The following is a 12434-nucleotide window of genomic DNA, read 5'->3' on the forward strand; positions in this document are numbered from 1 at the left end:
ATGCAGGTGGGAAGGTGGCAGGGACACTGTAAAGGTCATCTATGCTACATGTACAAGAACCCCGAGAGCACACCAATAGGTACCACATTTTTCACTGCTGTAGCCGAGCATTCCCCCTGTACTACCACACTGTAGCACTCCCTTCCCTCGTCTACTGCTACAGTCTCTTTGGAAGGTGTCTCAGAACTCTTGTTATGAGAGTGCCAGTTGAAGTGTCCTCACTTCCGTCATTTATACCAGGATTTAAGACCTTGTGGTCCGAGATCCTGTCCAGAGAGCAAGCAGGCTAAGACTCTGTCTTTGTTTCTGTATTTCATCAGAAAGGGCTCTACCCCCTCTCCTAGTTCATGGTGTGAAGTGTTCTTAGCCTCTCGGGAAAGTGGGGAGAATTGAAAGGACTCTATATGAGAATGCTAGGCTTTGTAAAACATTTCAGTTGTTTAAAAAGAAGACTCATTTTGTATTGGACTTACAACAGTCCTATGAGATACAAAGAGAGCCAAGGATCAGTGACATGAAATGATCACCAGTTAAGCATTACAACAGTCACCGCTTACCTCGTAGCATAGGGCACTGTCCATGATCCTTAAGAAGAGTTAGTAGAAATGCCTTGCCCATCTTGCCCCTGAACCCCTTGAAAGGTACATGACTGCTGTGTTGGTGTTTAGGGGGAGCATCTCATTTACCAGGGACTGACTTCTCCCTTGATCCCTTTGTAGTGATGGAGCCTTCCCTGGTGATGAAAAATTCCCTGGGATTGCAACCTCCAAGCCAGACGTTTTGTGTGACACAAACTCAAGAACTCCCCAAGTCCTGCAGTAGCAGAAACAGTCACATACTTGAGAGTAACCCACCATCTGAACTTGGGGACATTTCAGTGACAGCTCCAGTCCAGAGTGCCAGGCGTCTCCTGGCCCTGCCTCCAGCTCCAAGCCAGGGACAAACAGAGAGTAAGAACGTGGAGGATATCAAAACCAAGCTGTCAAAGCCTCTGGAGGCCTACCAGATCCCAATAGAAAACCAAGATCCTCCACTACTCCCTTTGGGAATCCCTGATATTCCCCAGCCGCTGGCCTGCACCGATCCCCTCAGCCAAGAGGAGCAGCCTGGTTCTGAAAATGCTGATCTGGGAGAGAACAGCCTGAGTCGTCAGGACCTAGGGACACTTGAAAATGGGACTGAACCTAGCAGTGGTCTTGCAGACATTACTACACTGGCGGAGGATATTCACCTTCCCCAGCTCTTTAATTCTTGGAAAGATCTTGATCGATCCCAAGGTCCCAACGTGATCAAAGCTGAAGACACCAGAGCCATTAAGGTGAATCAGGTGCAGGAAAAGCCAAGTGTCGTAAAGGTTCCCTCTGATCAACCCAGGAAGAACAAACAGAAAGCCTCTGAGCCTATCGGTGGTGCTCCCAAGGCCAAAATCCAGCCAAAGGATCCAGAGTGCCTGTTAGGGGGAGAAGCGGTTATATGCACTGCTGCAGTCAGTGACAGGGCTCCTGCGAACACGGCCAAGCACTCTCAAGGCAAACCTCAGAAAGCTGCATCCGGAAAGATCAGCAAAACTGAGAGCCATGGGCAGGAAAAGACCAAAAGGACCAGAGGAAGAAACAAGGCTGAAGAGAACAAGCAGTCAGGGAACAAAGTCAAGGCAGAAGACAAGCCAGCAATCCCCAACACGAAGCGAAAGGAACACCAAACTGAGCTTCGCCAAGAGAGCTTTCAAAAGCCTCGAACCTCCCTTGGCGTGCGCATGCTGGAGTCTGTGAAGGTTCTTCATGCGCTGGGGAAGAAGAATGAGACGAAAACTGGGCTCTCTTCCTGTCGGCTCTTGGGAAATTCAAGCAACCCCAAAGACCCCCAGCCACCCCCAGCGATCCAGCCACGGCGGCATACCCCACGTGAGGGTAAGAGGCCTGAGAAAACGCAAGTCCAAGCCCAGAAACCAGACAGCAGTGCTGAAACAGAGTGTCCATCTCCATCCCAGTGTGAGCGGCCTCCTCCTGGGAAGGTCAAGTTGATACCTCTGCCTTTTTCTGCCTGGGACAAGCCTCAAGCTCGACCCGCTCCTCGGAGGCCACAGTCTCTGGCCTCACATCGGCCTGCTGTGGCTTACCGTGCCCAGCCTGGTTCTACTGACTCAGCTCAACCTGCTGCAGTCAATTCATCCCAGCCAGCTCCTGCCTCTTTGCCAGGTCCCGCCAAACCAGCTCAGCCAACTGTGGCCAACCCAACCCAACCGGCTTGGACCAACCATACCCAGCCTCGTGTCCCTCAGCCTGCTGCTCCTAGGCCTGCACCCTACAAAACTTCATCTGGCGCTTCTCTCCAGCGCGAGCCTGTTCCCCCTGCTGTGACTAAGCGCCAGTCCCCACCCAAGCTCCAAACCCAACTTCTACTCCAAGACTTCAGCAAGCAACGAGTTCCATGGAGGGAACCCAACGTGCCTGAGCCAGTCATGTCAAAGCCCATCGAACAAGAGCAGAGGCCAGAGCGAGAGGCCATGAAGAGGCGGGCTCAACAACAACGGGAGAATGCTGCCAGATACACCTCTTCGGGGAAGCTGCAATTTTTCACCCAGAGGGACAAAGAAATGGAAATTGCTGACTACTACGGATACGTCAGGTGACAGCTGCTAGGATTCTTGCTGCCACCTTGGCTACCAGCGGTTCTTCCATACATAGGTAAGATAGGTATAGAACCGAATAAGTAAATGGAATAGAATTAATAGATGAGTAATAAACCTTTCGAATTTTGAGATGCTGCTAACTGGGGCGTGAGAAAGGAAGGCCTGAAAGTTGGATGGGAGAATGAAGGAAAGGGGTAAAAACTGAGGAAAGAGGAAGGAACTTGGCCCAGGGCTAGGAAGGCCAAAAGAGACGTATGGATTTAGGAAAGGAAGCAGGAGTGAGGATGAAATGGCAGAAGTAAAAAGCAGGGTCAGGGGTCTGGGTTGAAAGAACACAATTGGAGTAGAGTTGAAGGTGACAGGAGATGAGTCTAGGTTTACTAGGAGAAATAGAAACAAAGTCTCTCGGGGAGGTTGGCCTTAAGTCTCACAACCACCAGATAGGTATTTCAGAAAACAAGAGGTTCACGACACATCTCTGAAAGGTTTGAGTTGCCTTATTCAGGTGTGATTATAGTGGGGGAATAGGCAAATCTACCAGAGAAGTAGCTAGGGCTCAGAGTCCTCCTAGGGGCAGCTGACGACAGGGCCAGAGCCAAGGGAACTGCTGCATCAGGAGGCCCACGAACAAATCAGGGGCATAGCCGCCTGTCACTTCCCTACCAGGAAGGAAGCCAGGTATATTACTATAACCAAGGCACACTGGGGTCTTCACTGTATGGAGAACTTGGCTCCTGCCCGCAATCCTATGGCTCCGCGTCATACACAGGAAGTAGGGCCTCTGCGCAACCAGAAATGGGAATGGGACTGAAGGAGATTCAGCCCGCAAATATCCGACCACCAGCTTCCACCTCTGCAATCTGCCACCCTGTGTCTGCTCAACGCATCACAGAAACAAGTTTTCAAGGTGAGTATACAAACGGCAGAGCAAGTTGAAGAATGAGGTCGGCATTCACAAACGGGGTCAAATCGACAGCTGGGAAGGGGTGTAGAGACAGGTAGAATTTAGATCCTGAGCCTTTAATAATCACTACCTTCTCTCAGTGCTCTCTGTTTTTAGACTCTATGTAAGAACAGCTAGGGCTTCCCTGGTGGCGCCTGCCAATGCAGGGGACACGGCTTCGAGCCCCGGTCTGCGAAGATCCCACATGCCGTGCTGCAACTAAGCGCATGTGCCACAACGACTGAGCCTGCATTCCAGAGCCCGTGAGCCGCAACTACCGAAGCCCACGCGCCTACAGCCCATGCTCCGCAACAAGAGAGGCCACCGCGATGAGAAGCCCGCACACCGCAACCAAGAGTAGACCCCGCTAGCCGCAACTAGAGAAAGCCCGTGCACACCAATGAGGACCCAGTGCAGCCAAAAAAATAAATACGTAGAATAAATAAGTTCAATCAATCAATCAATCAATAAACGTAAATTAAAAACAAACAAACAAACAAAAAAACAGAACACCTAATGCAGGTGGGAAGGTGGGAGGGACACTGTAAAGGTCATCTATGCTACATGTACAAGAACCCCGAGAGCACACCAATAGGTACCACATTTTTCACTGCTGTAGCCGAGCATTCCCCCTGTACTACCACACTGTAGCACTCCCTTCCCTCGTCTACCGCTACAGTCTCTTTGGAAGGTGTTTCAGAACTCTTGTTATGAGAGTGCCAGTTGAACTGTCCTCACTTCCGTCATTTATACCAGGATTTAAGACCTTGTGGTCCGAGATCCTGTCCAGAGAGCAAGCAGGCTAAGACTCTGTCTTTGTTTCTATATTTCATCAGAAAGGGCTCTACCCCCTCTCCTAGTTCATGGTGTGAAGTGTTCTTAGCCTCTCGGGAAAGTGGGGAGAATTCAAAGGACTCTCTATGAGAATGCTAGGCTTTGTAAAACATTTCAGTTTTTTAAAAAGAAGACTCATTTTGTATTGGACTTACAACAGTCCTATGAGATACAAAGAGAGCCAAGGATCAGTGACATGAAATGATCACCAGTAAGAATTACAACAGTCACCGCTTACCTCGTAGCATAGGGCACACTGTCCATGATCCTTAAGAAGAGTTAGTAGAAATGCCTTGCCCATCTTGCCCCTGAACCCCTTGAAAGGTACACGACTGCTGTGTTGGTGTTTAGGGGGAGCATCTCACTTACCCGGGACTGACTTCTCCCTTGATTCCTCTGTAGTGATGGAGACTTCCCCGCTGATGAAAAATTCCCTGGGATTGCAACCTCCAAGCCAGACCGCTTTCCTATGGAATGACAGAGAACTTCAGAGAACTTGTCGAGATGAAACACCAGTCAGTCTGCGGGAGAAAGGGAAGAAGAGAACGATGGAAATCGTTTCTGGGAAACTATTTTTACATTATGTTTTGTTTGTTCCTGGTAAATAAACTGAAATCTTCTTAACATTCAAACAAAATCTAAACCACTAAATTCAACAACACAGGAGTATAACTTTTGAAAAAAATTTCTTTGGCTGCGCAGCATGTGGGATCTTAGCTCCCCAACCAGGGATTGAACCCACGCCTGCTGCATTGGAAGCGCAGAGTCTTCACCACTGGACCACCAGGGAAGTCCCAGGAATAGAACTTTTAAAGGAGAAGGTATAAACCCCTGGGTTATATGAACTGGAGATTTTTAGTAAGAAGTCAATAGATCTTTTGTTAGGCACATTTTATGTTAGGCTGTCTCCCTGCACAGGACGCAGGCGCCTTGAAAATGGAAATCACATCCCTCTATAGTACGTCCCTCTTCTTTCTGCTTTGCAGTTTGCTGCTCCACTTGTTCAACCCCACCTAGTAATAACCTATACTTCCCTTGTTCCTGTTTTCCCATCTGGAAAACAGACAAAAGGCAACCAAACAACGCAAAGGTCTCAACAAATAAGGGATACCCAAAACCAGAGATGGCCAGAACTTCTGTATCCCTCATGAAACCTAGCCCGGTGTTCAATACTTAGGTATCATTAATACATGCGTGTTGACTGAAACAGTTGAAACGCAATTCTTCCACTTCCCAGTTTAGTTTTAGTCCTCATACAAAACCTGATCATCAAATTCCTTAATGCTAGGAATCACAGTGAAAAATAATTTCTCAACTGACTTCTGTCAGATGAGTGAGAACTAAGGTTAATTCAGTGTATCTGAAGCATAGAAAGTGAGGGCAAACGTGGCACAAGATGGGGCTAGAGAAGCAGAGAGGATTCTAGAGCACGCAGAGTCTTAAAGGCCACCAGTGTGTTTTCTATTCTCAAAACAATGTTTGTGAGCGATGTTTATGAGCAATGTTCCAACTTGCTTTGAAGCTTTCTTGTGTGAAGAATGGATTGGAGGGAAACAAGATATATGGACACTAGTTAGGACCTAATCGCAACAGACAGGCAAGTTCAGTATTAGGATGTTGAGGGAGAGCTGACAGATTCCAAAGAAATTCAGGAGATAAACTGAAGCGGGCTTCATGGGGTATGAGATGGAGGAAAGGAAGGTCTTAGGGAATTAAAGGGTTTACTGCACACATGAGCAGAGTCTCAAAATTAATCATTTGAACGTACAGAGGGGGATCGATCTCCCAAATGACACCGGTTAGGAAGCAACGGTACGCCCTGTAGAATTCCTAGAGACAGCACAAATCAACTGTTTCGATGGAAAATTCGGCGGGACCCTTGATTTCCATGGGAATATAGAGAAAAGAGACACTGATCTGGCTTGCAGGTATTTAGGAAGTTGTTAGCCTGACATCACATACTAGTCTCATGTAAGTAGGCCGTCTGAAGTATGAAGCTTAGGGGAAAAACCTTGAAGAAAACTTAAAAGCTTAAGCCACACCTCTATACTACACCACCTTTCACAGTTTCTTCTCAGATAAGCAGCATCCCCATCAGTGAAGAAACTCACATCCCATAATAGGAACAACAGGCCTAAAAATTAAATGTGTGTCTTTGGAGGTCCCATCTATGCGATATCTTCCTGGTACCAGAAAAGTCCCCAGGAAGATCGATCTTTGCACCCCTGAAAGCTTACCACCAAGGAAAATGACTAGGTCCATAGATTTCCTCCCTCAAACCAGCCTACCTCACACATAAATCACTAGCAACTCAGCCCTTAACTCACATTATCACAGTCACAAGAGTGGTTAGGGAGAAAAGCACTAACCAGGGGAACTAACACAGAGGCAATCCAGGCCAAGCTGGGCTGGTGGCAGATATCTGCTCCTTACGCTCGGGTGCATAATGCGACTCACCACAATGCCTTTTTCACAGACCCTTTTTAAAGTTTCTCCACAAAATCCAACAGCTCAAGTTAGCTCATGACGCTTCAAGGTAAACAATCGTCAAGAGAAAAACATGCAATATGTCTTACAATGTTGGATTCCTTACAAATAGGACAAGGAAATAACCATGTAGACAAAACCAGAGCATTTGAAAACATCTGCGTTCTACAAACATACCAGTGAATGCTATAAATAAGGTAATATGACATAAAACAAAATGAAAACTAGATGTGAGACTGTTCTCTTCAGTGTACAGACTTCATGGCAGTTGCTGCACGATCTAGCTACTTATATCTACAACTCTCTGTTCTGTTAATACAAAATGAGGCCCAAGTGTGTCAACTTGTTTCCCACAGAAACCAAAAAACCTACATGCATCTCTTTTCTCCGGTGCCCTTTCACCTTACCTGCTCCCAGTTCTCCACCAATGTCCTCCTCTTTCTCTAATTATTCTCCTCTTCATTGTGCTTGGCCTTGCACCCAAGCATGCAAGACAGAGAGTCCTAGAGGTCCGAGATTCTAGAGGGGCTGTTTGCAAGGGGGAGGAGATTACGGTAACTGCCACACTGTATATACTTCTGTGCAAAGAAAGAGGGACAGTGTTCAGAATGTCTCTCACATATAAAAAGAGCTGGATGGCAGGATACCTGTGTGGCCCAAGGAACTAGAGCTAGCAAATCATGGGCAAAACAATTGCAACCAAAGGCTGGAAGAGGAAAGGTCTGCAACCAGCTCTGTCTCCTAGCTCTCTGGTATTTGCTGCCAATGGGCAGAGTCTATTTCGTGAAGCATCAAGCACTGAAAAGAAGACTCCTGCTGCTGGAAGTTGACAGGAAGGAACATCCAATGCAAGATCAAGGCTTGTCCTAGAAGCAATGCCCATAATGGAAGAAAAAAAAAAAAAAAAAAGAAAGCGGAAGAGAAATGTTAAGTCGCAAGTCCAACCTGGCCCCCAGCCTAGCCCAGCCCAAGGAAGGTAGGAGTCAAGGAGAAGAAACTAAAAGAGAAGAGCCTTGGACCACAACATTCTCCACAGGGTACACTCAACAAACTTCACCCTGCTCTTTAACCAAGTTACAACTGTAATAGTTCAAACTACATGGCTCTTTCCTTCCTAAGGATACTAGTTAAATAAGATCTATATAGCTCTAAGTATATGATACATAAAATAGAATACTCTGTAGAATATAAGTAACTGTTAGTTAATTATATTAATGAACGTCTGTAAGAAATGTTGCAATGATTTCCCTAATGGAAGAGCCTGGGGGAGGTAAATCTGTCTTCTAGGATTTCCTCCCCAGAGCTCAGAAATTGAGGGGTTGTTTTAGCTCTCCTACGCTCTCTTCACCCAAGCCCGCCCTCCTGTTGGGGATCGGACCTCCCTATTGGCTAGCTCATACCTTTCAACTGCCTGCTTTGTGACATCACTCTCCTACCAAACCTACTACCACTTGGTAGAGGTCTTGGGGTTTCCGTGGAGCCGTTTGGACCAGTAACCAGTGACCTTTGTACTGGACACGTGCGCCGTTCAGCTGCAGCCACTCAGACATCCTCTAGTGTTGTCTCCTCATCCCTTGTACCTGCAGTTGATGTCTCCTCTTCTCTGACCATGTCAGGTAAGAAAAGAAACTTTGGAAAGTTTTGCGTTCGATTTCTTGTGCCCCTAAATTGAGGAGGAGATTCAAAATAGCGTGGAGTAATGAGGGAAAGTATTGAACTACAAGTCTGGAGACCTAATTTCAGTTTTGACTTTGACGTTTACTGTCTGTGTGACTTTGGACAAATCACTGACTGCCTCACAAAGCCTGCTGCTTTCCTTATCTGTTACGTTAGGATACCACATTGGGTTGATCACTCTGATCCCCTTCTTTTCCAATATTGAGCCTTAAAGGGTACCCATGTAGAAAATGAAATCAGAGACTTCTCAAAAGAGTGTTTCAACAGAAACATAGAAAAGCCAGGTGACACAGAAAACTAGCGATATATACCAAGATGTTTCATCTCCAATGGTCTCCCTCCACTAGTATTTCGACTAGTTGAAAAGAGAGAATAGGGAGAGAGGATGGAGAGTACTGGGCTATATAGGGAGGCACAGAGTCAAACGTAAGCAAGTTTAGGATTGTTTTCATTAGCACAGGCCAACAGGAACCAAGAGATGGGAAAAAAATATAAGAATGAAGAGGGAAAGCATAGAGGAGCTCTCAAGAAAGAGGCAGTTTGCCATGGAATGTTGATGGGAGCCAAAGATTTTAAATTAAAGCAGAAACAGCACAGAGGGAAATCTGCTCAGAGCAGGGCAAAACAAAGCTGATGGTAGCAAATCCTTACATTAACAGACTAAGAAGGAAAGTAAGGCCAGAACAGGGGATCACCAGGAAAGGCAGCCTATCAGAAAAGTCATACTCCGTTTTCTTTCTTTTATTGCCTCTCTGAATACAGCTGGCACTTGACAGTTTGGAATAGAAACATTTTAGAAGTATGTTTTAGAAATGATGCTTCCTAGAAACCAGAAACCAAAGTGGTTATCTAGGGGGCTGCTTTTCAGTGTTCTATTCTTTCTAATTTTTAAACTAGGTAGACATTTGACCAATTAAACATTTTAAATGATATCTTCTACATTGAATCAGAAGGACTATTTCCTTTGTGTGATATGTAGCTTCTAAGGCAAGGTTGCTTTTCATTTTTACAGTTATTTCCTTCCTAACACAGAGAGCACATTGATCAACAGCCATCGTTCGCTTGTAGATCTTAGCTACCGGAGAAGAAAAAGAAAAAGTCAAGCCCCACATCTCTAATTCCCCATTTAGGGAATTCCCTGGCGGTCCAGCGCTTTAGGACTCGGTGCTTTGACGGCCAGGGCCACGCGGCGCGGCAAAAGAAAAAAAGAAAACACAAACATCCACATTTATCTAAAACAATATTGTGGAGTCCTTTGGATTTTCTTACATTTGAAAATCTTTTTTAATTGGATTCTAGGGATGATGGTTTTTTGAGGTCTTGGGATGTCATCTTCTTGGATGTGGAAGATGATTCTAAGTTCTAGGATAAATACAAAAACCTTCTTGATACTTTTTAAGCTTCCTTTCTGCTTATTATATGAGTTATATTCATGGACAGATATATTTCTCCTAGGCTTAATACCTGTTACTTGCTGGGTAAAAATATGAATGAGCACAATAATGAAACTCTTTTACACTTACTATTTTGCTGTCTGCTTTGTACCGGTTTTCATTGAAATACTTGTCTATATATGTTGTGGCTACCTATACATTCACATTTGTTGCATTCTGTTGCTTGTTGTGCATTTTTTACTGATTTATCGTCTCTGTCTGTATGCATTGGCTAGGAATTCATTCACCTCTATCACCTCCATCGTGTTTTTTGGTTAATAGTATTCACTAAAATAGAGTGGGCAAAATTCACTTTCATAATATTGCATGTATGGTACAGAATGTCATTTGTTAGTAAATTCATTAGGCTTTGATACTTGCCCACATACCCCAGTTTTCATTAATATCTATGGATTTCTTTTTCGTTACGTAACATGTTTTTCATGATTTTTCTTTGTCTTTCTAGAACTTATTGTATCTTCCTCCATATAAATCATACGCAATAGATCAGCTTATTCATCTATTAATTATTACTGCTATTATTATTGGTGGTGGTGTTATAACCACTTTATAGATGAGTAATCTGAAGTAATCAGATAACTTTTCTCTTTCCAAAAGCACTTAAGAAATCCACTTTCGGGTAATCATTTTGAGGTAGGATGAGAAACCAGGCTTGAAGAGGGCAAACATGACTCTTTCAGTTCACCAGTTGGACTGAGCTATACGTCAACTCTAGGTAATAGCGTGGGAACTGCACAAGCAAAGGGAGACACTGAAGATGACAATGGTAATGGCCGTACTGTTTTCTAATGGACAAAAAAAATGCTTATATTATAAGTTCTATTTCTCCTGCTTTCTGGCACTATCATGCTCAGAGTGGAGTCCTGGCAAGGAAGTCAGGATACTTAGGTTCTGAAACCTGGTAATGACACTAACATAATGAGAGAACCTGAACAAGTCAACCCGACCTCTCTGAGCCTCAGTTTCCTTACTCGTGAAATGAGACTGAAAAAAGAGAAAGTTCTCTAAGGGCCTCCTAGTTCTAAAATGCTTCCAGTCTAGGAAATAGCATAGAAGTCAATACGAGTGCAGGCTGAAGGGAAAGACAGGGCAGGGAGAAGGTTGCTTCCAGCCTAGAGAACAATGTCTGAACCATACCACTTGGCTCTTCTGCCCATCTGTGCCCAAGATGGGAGCACAGGCAGTTAATACAGAAGAGTGGAAAACTGCTCAGTCCTTACAGCCATCATTAACTGTCTGATTTTGGGTTTCTCAGGAAGGGTCGATAGTAGAGGTGTCCTGAGAGCAAGAACCTTAAGATAATGCTGTTCCTCAAACGTAGTGAGAATTTCTCAACCTCCCTGAGTTTTTCATGACCCTCTTGTTCTTACAGAAAATTTCCAAAATCCATCTCTACTTGGAACTCTAAATTCTCTGCAGCATTGTCTTCCTGTGGTGAGCAATGCAACTTCCCTAACACGAAGTGTCTGCAACTTCTCCAGAGTCTCTGCCCCTGCCGTCAGTTCGGCATCGGCTACCGGTACCTCTTTCCAGACACTCATGGGTAGTGCCTACCTTTACCAACATTCCAGCACGACTATGTTATCTGGAGTTACTGACCACAGCCAGATCTCCACTTCAGCTCCTTCCTATCCAGGTGTTCTTGAGTGGGACATCACAGGAAGCACTGAAAAGAATTCCTCTTCACTCGGAGACTTTACTCTGGCACTCACTGACCGGCACCCAGCTGCTTCCTCCATGTTTATGGCAGCCCAGTATGATAAAACTTCAGACGCCAATAACATGGTCCCTCTATATCCATCACTTTCTGCCAGGCTTGCTCAGGGAGCACCATCTCAGATTCCAAATCAGGGGCATAGCCGCCTGTCACTTCCCTACCAGGAAGGAAGCCAGGTATATTACTATAACCAAGGCACACTGGGGTCTTCACTGTATGGAGAACTTGGCTCCTGCCCGCAATCCTATGGCTCCGCGTCATACACAGGAAGTAGGGCCTCTGCGCAACCAGAAATGGGAATGGGACTGAAGGAGATTCAGCCCACAAATATCCGACCACCAGCTTCCACCTCTGCAATCTGCCACCCTGTGTCTGCTCAACGCATCACAGAAACAAGTTTTCAAGGTGAGTATACAAACGGCAGAGAAAGCTGAAGAATGAGGTCGGCATTCACAAATGGGGTCAAATCGACAGCTGGGAAGGGGTGTAGAGACAGGTAGAATTTAGATCCTGAGCCTTTAGTAACCACTACCTTCGCTCAGTGCCCTCTGTTTTTAGACTCTATGTAAGAACACCTAGGGCTTCCCTGGTGGCGCCGTGGTTAAGAATCCACCTGCCAATGCAATGCGGGGGACACGGGTTCGAGCCCTGGTCTGGGAAGATCCCACATGCCGTGGAGCAACTAAGCCC

The 12434-nt window shown here is 45.6% G+C and overlaps 2 long non-coding RNA genes across 8 annotated transcripts in view; both read right to left on the minus strand.

Moving 5' to 3' along the window:
• Positions 1 to 12434, minus strand: part of LOC309653733 — a 258278-nt gene that overhangs the window by 121692 nt on the left and 124152 nt on the right. The gene's annotated exons all lie outside the window — the stretch shown is intronic.
• LOC309653735 overlaps positions 1 to 12434 on the minus strand; it is a 31349-nt gene that overhangs the window by 13781 nt on the left and 5134 nt on the right. For 2 of the 4 annotated variants that reach the window (XR_014259425.1, XR_014259426.1), the window contains one exon: positions 4779 to 4876. This is a non-coding gene — a long non-coding RNA (uncharacterized lncRNA). Of the gene's footprint in view, positions 1 to 4778; positions 4892 to 12434 lie in introns of those variants that run through there. The other 2 variants (XR_014259427.1, XR_014259428.1) reach the window with 1 other exon arrangement.

The sequence above is a fragment of the Balaenoptera physalus genome (genome assembly GCF_965194825.1).
Source record: "Balaenoptera physalus genome assembly, contig: HAP1_SCAFFOLD_1059, whole genome shotgun sequence".
NCBI lineage: Eukaryota > Metazoa > Chordata > Mammalia > Artiodactyla > Balaenopteridae > Balaenoptera > Balaenoptera physalus.